Source organism: Lissotriton helveticus, chromosome 2_1, assembly GCF_964261635.1.
Source record: "Lissotriton helveticus chromosome 2_1, aLisHel1.1, whole genome shotgun sequence".
NCBI lineage: Eukaryota > Metazoa > Chordata > Amphibia > Caudata > Salamandridae > Lissotriton > Lissotriton helveticus.
This window is the reverse complement of record NC_136059.1, coordinates 904926201-904939271: the sequence shown is the minus strand read 5'-3', so window position 1 is coordinate 904939271 and position 13071 is coordinate 904926201. Positions and strand designations below refer to the sequence as shown.

At 43.8% G+C, this 13071-nt stretch overlaps 1 long non-coding RNA gene across 3 annotated transcripts in view; it reads right to left on the bottom strand.

Annotated features, from left to right (window-relative positions):
* LOC144819540 (uncharacterized) overlaps positions 1–13071 on the bottom strand; it is a 162327-nt gene that overhangs the window by 52244 nt on the left and 97012 nt on the right. For 2 of the 3 annotated variants that reach the window (XR_013607433.1, XR_013607435.1), the window contains exon 2: positions 8909–8984. The exons of the other annotated variant lie outside the window; for it this stretch is intronic. This is a non-coding gene — a long non-coding RNA (uncharacterized LOC144819540). The remainder of the gene's footprint in view (positions 1–8908; positions 8985–13071) is intronic. 3 annotated transcript variants of the gene reach the window in all.

The window sequence follows — 13071 nt, the reverse complement described above, 5'->3', positions numbered from 1 at the left end:
TCTGCACTCTGAATCTGCACTCTGAATCTGCACTCTGAATCCTGCACTCTGCACTCTGAATCTGCACTCTGAATCTGCACTCTGCACTCTGAATCTGCACTCTGCACTATGAATTCGACACGGTCGACCACAACACCTTGGTCGACCGTGTCCAGGGATGTGGCATCGGCCACACTGCCAAAGACCTAATTGCGTCTTTCCTTGACAAAAGAACACAGGCTGTCATTCTAGGTCCCTTTCAATCGGCCCAACTCTCCGCTCCCTGTGGAGTTCCCCAAGGCTCATCCCTGAGTCCGACACTTTTTAACATCTATGTGTCGGACCTTGCCAATACCATCAAGGCACATGGGATGAGCCTAACTTCCTATGCCGACGATACCCAACTAGTGTTGGCAATTAAAGGGAACGGAGAACAAATAGCCGATAAATTTAAGAAGGGGCTCCTAGACATAGGCAAATGGATGGCTACCAACTGCCTAAAGTTAAATTCAGAAAAGACCGAGGTACTCATTTTTGGACCCCTGTCACCAGCCTGGCCAACCAGTTGGTGGCCTGAAACCTTTGGTACCCCTCCTACTCCTACCACCAAGGTCAGGAACCTCGGAGTCATCTTTGATGACGGTCTTATCTTCCTGGACCATGCTAATAAAACAGTGTCTACGGCACACCTGAAATTAAAAATGATCAGGAAGATACGTCCTTTTCTCCCTGATTCTGCCATTAAGACACTAGTCACTGCCCTTGTCCTTGCATCCCTGGACTATTGCAATGGGCTATTTCTTAATGCTCAAACCAGAGTTATCACAAAGCTACAAACAATACAAAACGCAGCGGCACGCCTGCTTTCAGGCAAAACAAAGTTCGAATCCATCTCCAAAAATATAACAGACTTTCACTGGCTCACTGTACAAAAAAGAATTCATTTTAAATCCCTCTGCATTGTGTTTAAAGCTCTCAACAATCAAGGACCACACTTTCTCAGGGAACAATTGCAACTCCACAAACCCACCAGAGCTTTACGATCAGCCACTCTTCATCAACTGGTTGTACCTCGCACCAAAACCGTTACCTGGGGAGACCGTCGGTTTTTGGTGGCGGCCCCCAGACTCTGGAACACCTTGCCTCTCAACATCAGGCAAAGCACCACCCTCCTTCAGTTCCGTAAACTCCTGAAGACCTGGTTGTTTATTCAATAACTATATCACCTGGCCAGTTTGCTTCTTCATCCGGTCCAAAGCATCATGCTCCGTATGTAAACAAATATTTTATTAGCGCCAAGACGCCCAAGGGTATATGCTGCGCTCTATAAATATTAAAAATAAATAAATAAATAAATGAATCTGCACTATGCACTCTGAATCTGCACTCTGAATCTGCACTCTGAATCTGCACTCTGAATCTGCACTCGGAATCTGCACTCTGCACTCTGAATCTGCACTCTGCACTCTGAATCTGCACTCTGCACTCTGAATCTGCACTCTGAATCTGCACTCTGAATCTGCACTCTGCACTCTGAATCTGCACTCTGCACTCTGAATCTGCACTCTGAATCTGCACTCTGCACTCTGAATCTGCACTCTGCACTCTGAATCTGCACTCTGAATCTGCACTCTGAATCTGCACTCTGCACTCTGAATCTGCACTCTGAATCTGCACTCTGAATCTGCACTCTGAATCTGCACTATGAATCTGCACTCTGCACTCTGAATCTGCACTCTGAATCTGCACTCTGAATCTGCACTCTACACTCTGAATCTGCACTCTGAATCTGCACTCTGCACTCTGAATCTGCACTCTGAATCTGCACTCTGAATCTGCACTCTGCACTCTGAATCTGCACTCTGAATCTGCACTCTGCACTCTGAATCTGCACTCTGAATCTGCACTCTGCACTCTGAATCTGCACTCTGAATCTGCACTCTGAATCTGCACTCTGAATCTGCACTCTGCACTCTGAATCTGCACTCTGCACTCTGAATCTGCACTCTGCACTCTGAATCTGCACTCTGAATCTGCACTCTGCACTCTGAATCTGCACTCTGCACTCTGAATCTGCACTCTGCACTCACAATCTGCACTCACAATCTGCACTCACAATCTGCACACTGCACTCTGAATCTGCACTCTGCACTCTACATATGGTATGTTATGCTTACATACGTTCCATATATTATCCATGTATATGCCACATTTAGTTAAGAATATATGTTCTGTTTAGTTACATTACTTTGTTTGTAAACCCTTTTATGCTGCTCTAAAGTTATTTCAATGGGTGAAATGCGGAGCCTGGTCGAGAGTAACAAGGCAGTGCTGGAAGGGGGGCTGCGCACCAACTGAAGTGCTCTGGTTGCAAGGCCTGCGGCCGTGTGAAGTGATAAGACTTGAACGACCTGCGGCCGTGTGAAGTGATAAGCCTTTGAAGTATGGGAGTGTGGGAGGAGTGCTGCTACGGCCTGGGAAGCTGGCTGGGGAGGGGGAGGAGAAATGAATGCAAGGCTGTGGGGAACAGAGTTTATGGCCCAAAAGCGCGTGCCTGTGGCCACGTGAACTTCAAGAAAACGCCAAGGAACGAAGCCCTTAGTTTGAAGAGTATTTCGAGCACTTGAATTCTCGTTCCTCAATGCGCTTGCGCGCATTTTAGGTCACGAGACCTAAAAAAGGAAAAGGAAATCAGCAGGCAGCAGATGTGGGGAGAATATTATTAACAAAGGAAAGGTAAGTGGCACTGGAGCCCAAGACTCCAAGAGATAGGAACACATGTCCACATAAGGCTCCCGCCCCTCCGCAAAGCCAATACACCGCCCTCCAGAACAGACACCCCAGTACCCATTCACTCCAAGATACACTACAGCACGCCCATACATTTCACAAAAAAAACCACCACAGAAACAACCACTACAAATCATTGATCACCCCGCTGTATATTTTTAAACGTACCTTACTAATACTTAGCTTAGTTAGACTAATAATGTGTGGCAATGACATGCGAGGTAGAAGCATTAACATGCTAAAAACAAGCATTAAAAATGCAATAGGTCTCGCCTTTCATTAAGTTAAAGCCATTTGCTTTGCTATACATTACCATTAGTAAAGAAAATGGCTTTAACTTAATGAAGGCGAGACCTATTGCATTTCCAATGCATGTTTTGATTGGTGTTGAAGAAACCGATGAGGTGTACTGTTACCTGATTTGATGTAATGTTTGTAAAATGCTGTATTAGTGATTAGTGTAAACTGTATGGAGAGTATAAACTGTATGGATAATTATGGTATCATGTATCAGAGGGGTGAATTTGTATGATGCTAGCCGAGGGAGCATGCTGTGAGTAGTGGGCTACGGGCATATGATTTAATTTGAAGTCATGTGTTTGGTGGGAATTTATTGTAGAGTAATGGTGTGGAATGTTTTGGGGTGATTTGTTATGGAGCTCTACAATGTACTTTGTTGTATTCAGTCATGTAGGTGGTACGCAGTGGGGCATTGTTTAGTGTAACGTGTGTGGCAATGGAAGATGGGAGTTAAGAATGATGTGGAATGGCGTGTGGCACAATGTGGAATGCCCTCAAACCCGTGCCCTGGCTTGGAGTGTAGTGGAATAGAGTTTGCTGCTCTGTGATATGGTGAGGGTTCTGAGGTGATAAGATAGTCTTGGGTGTTTTGCTGCAATATGCTGTGGAGTGGTAAGTTACATTGTGCTTTATGTAGTCATGTGGGTGGTATGCTGTTGAATTTTGTAGATTGTTGCCTGATAAGACTTTATTATATGATGTGTCGGAATATGATTCAGTTATGTTGTATTTAGTTATGCGAATGGTTATTCTTTTGAATGTTGGTTTAGACTTCTTATTGTCTATTTCATTTGAACAGTACGATCTGGAGTGTTCAACAGTGTATCTGGTGTGATAATATATGGACAAATGTGGAAATGGGGAAATGATTGATGCGAGGGGTATGGTGCAATGTGATAAAGTGGATTGAATGGAGGTGGAAGTATTATAAAACGTGGCATCTTGCTTTGAGGAGCCCTTCTGTCTGGGCGAGAAACTGGTAATGCGCGGTATTCCTGCATTACTGGTAATCCCAGGAGGGCTGGTAATTCCGCACGTTTTTCGTGCCTGCTTCAGAGCTTTCCATCTCTTCTGTACTTGGTCCAGTGATGGTGGACAGAGTGCTTGGCAAGGACTGGATACCTCCTAACATTGGCCTCCATGGTGCGTTATATCACCCACAGCGCTGCATAAGAGCAGCATGCATTCTCAACGAGGAGGCTTATGTCTATGCTAGACACATGCTAGGCCTCACACACACTCGGCATGTGAGGGAGGAACAGTACCGTGCTGTTACGCGTCCGAGCGTGGCCGTGCATGCGGCGCAGGGGTGCTTGTTATGGCAGTAGTGGCTTATCGGCGAGCTTTCCTGCTCTGTTTACTCATTAGCAAATGGACACGACACAGCTCCCTGATTGGTCCTGCTAGGAATCCATTGACGTTCAACTCGAAACCGTAATGTTGTTCCCAGGAGAAGAGACCTGTGTTATTAGAGGCTGAATATTGGCAATAGAACTTCTAAGAAATGAAAACATGGTGCCTAATGGCAATCTATGCTGAACAAGCACATATTAACAGATGTAATATAAAAACATGAGGGAAAGGTGTTACTATGTTCTGTCACATTGTGTTTTTATAGTCGGCTCTTCTACGCGCACCACAACCAATGCTGTTTCCTTTGGGTTCTGAATTACAGACATTTTTAGACTTATGCCCGCCTTACGTCTATACATGGTGTAAAGTTACACCGTAATTACTAAAGTTTAACACCTGGTGTAAATCAGGGAATTAAAAATGTTTTACTTAGTAATGTGTATAAATTGATGAACTCCTGTGTCTTTTCTAAAGTGTCACTTGTGTTACCAAGGTGTTTCAAGGGAGGAATTAAGGAAATCCTATAAGAACGAGGTACACATCTATTCAGTTGTAACATTTAGTTGAATTTTCAATAAGTGATAACTCTATTCCAGGCACTTATCCGCTCACGTCATAGGCCCGGATGTAACTGCTACAGGATGTGTGGGGATGAGCTCCAGCTCCCCAATTTTCACAGGAGGGGTGGAAGAAGAGGAAAGAAAGGATTTCCACAATACATTTAAAAAAAGTGTGTTACAGTTCTTAATTCTAAACTGTCGTCTAGTAGGAGCCCCACCACCCCCCCCCCCCCGTCGTGTGTGGCAGTTCGGGCTGAGACAGCTTTCTGGGCACGCACACAGCCCCACCCAAGTACTTCACAGGTTTTTAAAAGACCATTTGCTTGTTAATGAGGCTTTGTTGATTTTTCACCCCTTCTTAGAGCCCCTGCATCTCCACTCTGCCTCTTGCTGATAGAATTAGCCCCCCCGACATTTTTTCTTAGCCCCCCCTTCCGAAATTTGGCTCTAGTTGCACCTCTGTCTAGTACCTACTTCATAAAATACATCAAGCTAGTGCTAGGATAATAGTCGTGGGTGGAATTGTTTAGTGAATTTCATAGACTTGCAGCTGTTCGGTAAGGCAGTTGAAAGTCACGCGTTTTGTGAGCGTAAGCTTAGTAAATGCTTTAAGAAATAATAACTTAAAGACAGACGTAGGCACAATTAGGAGAATCATGATGCACACCTGTTTCCATGAATTGGGTGGGTGGGTCTTGGCAGGATGTTGAGTGAGACACTAGGACATTTTGGGGCATACGTCCAAGGAAATGAGGGAGCGTGGAGCTGTGGCACATTTAGCCACGCCATTTCCAAAACTGCAGGAATGCACTGTATTTTCAATATGGCACATCACTGTGCTTTCCCTTGTGCTGGCGCTAAAAATAAATGCCTAGGGTCAACACAGACATCCTTGCGCCATGGTGCAAGGGTGACTGCTTTACATGAAACAATAGTTAATAATGGTGATTGCCAATAAGGGTGATTTGCTATTTCTATATGTGCTGCATTCTGCAAGACACATAAAAGTCGCATATCAATGGACGTTGCGGTGGAATGCCCACAGCAACACCCATTGCACGCCCCTTTCAAGCTGATACCTGTGTGAAAAGGTAGCAAATTTACAAAGCGGCGTTAAGCCACAAAAATTGGCTTAGCGCCACTTTGTAAATATGGTGCAGGGCTTTGCACCACCGGAACGTTGGTAAAAATGATGTTCCACTGGTGCAATCCTTTTGATAATACACCCCCTTTGTTCCTGAGTTTATGTTGATCATTGGTCACCCTCTTATCATTCATTAAGAATCTTCCTCCACCCAGCTTAATATTTAGTATCTCGGGCCACTAAAAATAGCATGGATGAAGATCTTAATTGATGTTATAGCAGTCAATGTTTTCTATCAAGAATGGACATCCACAGTAGTAAAAAGCTTGATGCATAATCAGGAATACCTTGAAATCCACAAGCTTGGACCATTTTGTCTTGGCTACTAAATTCATATGGGAAGCATGGCCAGGTTTTGTAGTCCAGATAAACTACATGACTATTTGCTAGTCCATGGCATAGCCCAGATGAAACAGTGCCAAGGCATTTGTTGCCTGCCTATTACAAAATAATGTTAAAACTTCCTGCTGAAGAACCCTTTTTCACAACTGCTTTTACTGGAGGTCTCATGGCGTAGAATCGGATAGTAATCCAATGCATTTCACAGTTTATGTTATATTTGCAAGCATTTATGACATTTGAAAGACGTAGCCTGGCCTGTAGTGTCAAGACTGTAGCTCAGTGGACAAGACTTTCCTCTCACTCGATCAGATTCTAATGTAGACTGTTCAGACAAGGCTATCAGCATGGAAAGGGAACTCATCAATACGTAAAAAAAAGTCTTTAGACTTCAGACTCCAAGGTTGACCCTAGTTGTGCGCAGCTCCCCATCATCATTAGTGATATGTCCGGAGTCTGGGCCACTTGTAGATGGGTGAGACAACCACCATCATCTCAGTCCTAGTTCAGCTGGTGCCAGTTGGGATCAAAAATCGGCCCGGCACACCAAAAAAAGTGGCCCAGATTTGCATATGGCCTTTCCGAACAACACTGCTTCAGCGAAGTTTTATGAAAAGAAGGAGGGTGGTGGGCATGTTTTATTAACTTCACTTAGATAAAAAAAATGCACAGATTAGTTCAAATTGCTGAGCCACACAAGAATGCAAGTGAGATGACTTCTGCTCAGACTCTCTGCCCCGCTCAATCTGCAGACTTAATGGGCCGGCCTCTGCTGGCCCATTATACCTGATACAACTGCCCAACTAGGGGGCATATTTACAAGCCCCTATCATCACAGGAACGTCATTTTTAGAGGTGTTCCTGTGGCGATACGGGGCTGCGCCATATTCACATGGCAGCGTTAAGCCACTTAACATGGCTTACCATTACCTTGTAAATAAGGCACCCTTTCATGCTATAGTTAGCGTGAACGGGCGGTCATTATGTGTTGATTGGGCATTGATTTTGACACAGCCCCAAATATGTACGGGTGGCGTAAATGTGGGGCAGTGACACAATTAAGACCAGGGAAAACCTGGTCTTACCTGGTGCAACTAGGTGAAATGCATTATTTCTCCTTGTTTTTGCTGTTTCTATATGTGCAGCCTTGTGCAGCACACATAGAAACAGCAAAATGCCATTGATTGTTTATGGGCAGGAAGGTGTACCTTCCTGCACATGAACAGTCATTAAAAAAATTTACGAGTTGCAACTTCTATTGTGTGCTGCACAAATCTGCACACATAGAAGTTACAAAACGCCATTTCAAATTGTTGATGTGCAGGAATCCTTCCCCTCAACGCAGGCAACCTTGCACTATGGTGCAATTGTGCTTGCGTTGGTGCTAGGTTGCTAAATTTAGCAGCAGCACAGGGAGAAATGCAGGGCTGCAACGTATTCTTGTAAATACAGTGCAGCCCTGCATTTCAGAAATGGCAGAGTGTGGTGTTAAGCCAGCAAGGCTAACACAGTGATCCATCCCTGTTATTTTTATTTTATTTTATTTTATTTTGTAAATGTGCCGCTAATTCTAATGGCTGCTATCTGAAATGTAAAAGCCTACTGCTCATTTCTTATATCTACAGTGTGACTGCACCTCTATTGAACTTTTTGGACTAACGCATTGGGGCACATAGCAAATATCCCAGGAGTAAAGGTTAACAAGGACCCAAAGCTTTTGTATTCACTGCCTACAAAGACAGGTGTGACAGTTGCAAGGATGTGCTTTGTTGGCCTGGCTCTTGTGTGGGCCAGTCATGGTATTGTGCTTCAATGGATGTGCAAGGAAGGCACTTACTTGTTACATACACATCTTAGAATAAAGATTTGGTAGTCTGCAATGATAGATCTGATGGAATGGAATGCAGTCCGAGTGATTGTCAGCGGTTGAGGTTTAGACAAATATCCCTTCAGTCACTTTGTTGTATTCTGCATCTGAAGGTTTAAGGGCCACGGGAATTGCCAGACATGGGTCTCATGCTCCATGTGCCCCAAAGCTCAAGCTCACTGACAAGGGGCTAAGTGAGCTGAAAAGAGCCTGCGGTTGCTTGTGTTGCCATTAGGAGACCTGTCAGTCCCCACTAGCCTATTCCTATTGAAGTAGAACCAAGTCTCATTTGCATACAAGTGTTCTCTCTCAAGAAGAGCCCTGTGGGTGAAAAAGGATGGGCGGATATGTGGCCCAAGCAATCTCTAGTGGCCGACACTTATTAAAGTATTCCTTCCTTTACTTAGCTGTATGATGCAATGATAGGGAGGAGGCCTTGTGTGTTCTAGTCAATCCTGCACAGCAACTTAAAGGCATTTGGAATGATTTCCAGTACTATGCCATGTATCGAGGGCGGTTGGTCGAGGGAGGGAGAGGGCAGGGGGGACACAAAAAAATAAAAAGTAGAACACTCACTTTGAAGTGCAACGCAACATTCTCCTCCACTGGTCGTCTCTCTTCCACAGGACCCAGCCAATTCCCCTAACCAATCCTGGGATAAGACAGATGTGTTAGAGAAGTTTAAAAAGCTCCCTCTGGCCAAAGAGACATGCAGATTTTAAAGCGCACAGCTCCCTGCTGCCAATCAGCAGCACTGGCCAGACCCATCCTGTCACTCAATTCAGGACGGGTCAGTTGCTGTAAAATAAAATGGTAATAAATAAACTTTATTACCATCTTATTTTCAGCTGTGGCCTGTGGGGTGACACTCCTCCACTCAACTGGGGGAGCCGCCCCTGGCTATTACTCAACCCTGGCACTCAGTGTTGAATATTTATGTCATTGATGTATAAGAACGCTGTAGCTCAATTAACAGGGAGAATGTGCTTCTAGGAGACTAATGGTAAAAGCTGGCATCTACTGCTTACATATTGAGACTTACTCTGACTGAGGGATATTTATTAGGGGTTCCAAATACGCGGCAGATTCTTCTCCCACTTCGCCGCCAAGTCATGGAACACCCTCCCCACCAACCTAAGGCAGACCCAAGACCTCCTGGCCTTCAGACGACTTCTCAAGACCTGGCTCTTCGATCAGTAGCAGCACTCACTCCCCCCCCAGCGCCTTGAGACCCTCACGGGTAGGTAGCGCGCTTAAAAAATGTCCTGATTGATTGATTGAATACTGTATTCTGATCTGCCACATTGTCACTGTCCGAGACTATGCTGATAATCTCTTTTACAAAATGTTCAGTTTTGTTGTATTCTATATTACCTTTGGCTCATATTTTGATACTGTAAAATGAAAATAAAGTTTATTTACAAAAATGAAAATCACATAGTGTTGTACTGTGCTTGTCAAAGACTTTACAATTGTGTTTATTTTGATATTTCTATATCCTGTAGCCTGAAGCCCATGATTTGTTTTGTCGAAGACAGCCCTCTGTGCTATTAGCGCCTTGTAACTTCATTTTAATATACACTTCTGGCTGATTCATATACACTTATGCTATTGTTTTACATTCACATTTAGAACTCACGTATTCATTACAAACATTATGCACTAAATGAAATTACATTTCTTGATTTTAGACTATCTCATGTTCTATTTTGCATCAGTGTCTATTAATTCAAAGCGCTCCATCTGAGTGGCAATCACTCATACTTTATAATGCAGCCTTACAATTTGCATGCAGGTCATCATTTCTGAGTGTTGTGTGGGCTATTCATTTTCATTTTCACTCACCGAGATTTCGACTTCATAATATAGATTAACATGCTTCAGTGAAAACAGTAATTCCAGTCGCATTCTGCTGGTGCCAAACCATTTAATGTTAATGCTCCCCTTAATGATGAGCATTGTGATTCGCTGCCAGTTACTTTATCCCTGAGGCAAAAGGAATATATGAATGCATTAAAGGTAGTTTGTGCCCTTGGGCCGGACGGGCCTTTCTTCCACCGGGCATTAACCCAAAGGGCTGGGGCCATTGGCGGCTGGTTTTGAAAGCCCGGAGGGCCCGGGACGCTTGAGAGAGAGAAAAGATGGGAGGAGAAAGGTAGAGAGAAAGTGATGAGAGAGGCAGAAGAAAGACTGGAGATAAGGAGAGAGAAAGAGAAGAAAGAAAGAAAGAAAGAAAGAAAGAAAGAAAGAAAGAAAGAAAGAAAGAAAGAAAGAAAGAAAGAAAGAAAGAGATATCACAAGGAGACAAAGGGAGCAGGGTTGGTTTTAGCATTTGTGAGGGAAGATTATGGTTGTTCAATTAAGACCTGGAAAACGCCACAGATGTATCCCATTTTTATGATCTGGGTCCGATTAGGGTACTAGTCTTGAGTGGAGTGTTCTGTTCTGGGAGTATATATGGAATTTCGGGTGTAGGAAGAAAAAAAAATGTTTTTGTGCTAGATCTTTGGACAATGCAGAATGTCTCAAAGTAGCCAGTGGAATGCATGAAGCACCAATGTGAAGCATTCACTTGGGTGAAGGACTAGGTGCAGGGTTTGAATCGTTTGCAATTTCCAAAGCAAGAAGATGGGAGTGTCCAAGTAACGGCTATTTGCATCGTCTGCATGCGACTTCATGAGGGCGAGGGTGGCATGTAACATCTATGAGTATGTTAGATGTGGGGAAATGCATTACATTGTCCACAGGACATTAGATCAGTTTGGGAGGAATTGAGTTTGAAGTGGATGATTGTCGTTTATTCATTAACAGCACAGAGGTGCTTTGAAAGTTTAGATGAGTCTACTGTTTTTCAGTTTTTGGATAATCTGTATCTTCTACAAAAAGCACCAGTCAGATTCTGTGGACGATGGACAATCAGTTCAGTTCAGTGAGTTGCTAACCAGTGCTTTCAATTGTCTGGATTGGATAAATAATTGGCAAATGGGTGATATCACAAAGGTGACACCAGATGACATCAGGCGACTGTCGCTGATTAGATCACAGTAAGTGACATCAGTGGAGTGAAATGTTAAATTATTTAAAAGATGAAATAGTGGGATCCAAATCTGTATTGGACCAGTCTTTGAGTTATGACTTAGTGATTATACAACTGTAAAACTATTGGATCTCTATTTCATCAGCCAGGTGACTTTGCTGGAAAGAATATATGACTTCTTGGGCATGAATGGTTTGTGGAGTTTCCTTATGTTAAATTCTGAAGTAATCTATAAGCTACTGTAGAGAGCCTCGAAGAACTTGTACACCGCAAATGTTTCATATTCTTGTGGTCTTCTTGGTCACCAATTAGAAGAGGAGAATGTCAATAGATATCAAAGATGGAAGGCATATCTACATTGGACAAGATTGGCTCCCAGTGATGAATGCCGTATATTGTTTGCTAACTCAGCAGTAGCTTCTTAAGAACCCAGTCTTGTGGATTGACACTGGGATAGAAATGGAGTTATTGTGTAGGCATAATATTTAATCTTAGTTTTTGATCACCCACCTGGATATGGTAAAACGCTGACTGCAAGTTGAACTTCCGGTATTAACACAGGCAGATTATGGAAGTGAACTGAGAATCATGATCTCTTATGATTTTTGCAGGCAACCAATATTAAGAGAAAAGGTTAGCATTACACTGTGCTGGAGTGGCTTTGCTTTTGGATGTCACAGTTGAAGGGATGCGTTTTGCCCTTTTGGTGATGCAGTAAAGCATGACACCTTGGGGCTCATTACGATGTTGGGCGGAAAGCCTCCTGCCGATACCGACTTGGATTCGGCACAGACTGGCTTGCGGTCGGCAGTTCCGACCACCAGATTACGATGCAACCGAACACTGTTCTGTTGGAATCCCACTGTTTCCTATGGGAGCTTGTGTTACACCTGAGTCGGCGGCCGTAACACAGGCTCCTATGGGGAAATGGTGTGTGGAAACCGACATAGGGTGTTACGGTACAGTTCCGACCAACAGGAATACTCCGCGAGTCGGTCGGAACTGAATCAGAATGACCGTCCGGTTTACGTTCCGACCGCGAACATCATAATTGGGCAGTTGGATTGTAAACCGACCGAGTAGGTCGGAAGGGCACCAACATGGTCAGGAATATTCCAAATGTCGGGAGAAGGCTTTCCGCCCAACATCGGTAATGAGCCCCTTTATGTAGCCTATCTTGAAAAAGAGGCTAATAGGTGATGTAATCTAGTAAAACTTGGGACCATGAAACCGCGGATGCAGGAATGGAGACAAGGATTTCATTAGCCTTTGTGGTCTTGTTTCTATTCAAGTGAGCAGGGTTTCACATCTTCATGTACTCCTTGCCACAGCCACTGCTACTAGAAATAGCTTAAATTCAGGTCTCTGGTTTTGATAAACTTCAAATGTGCACCTTCAGGGGTGTCAAGGCATCATTTTAAGATCGTATCTGTCCAAGCATTCTGCGATATTGCAATTCACGCCCTCCTTTGTGCATAACATGTTTTTATCATCTTGTGTTTATTGTACTCAGCATCAAGCACCATTTCTCAAACATAAACCTGGTGAAACTTTAGGGATAAAGCAATCGGGTGGCCTTTGGGTTATGCTTTTGATGTTTAGTGCAGTAGAGAGGATGAATAGGATAACATTGCAATCTAAACAAGTACAGAAGTATCAAAGATTCAAAAGGGATGAATTCACCTCGAGGAGCAAAGGAAAC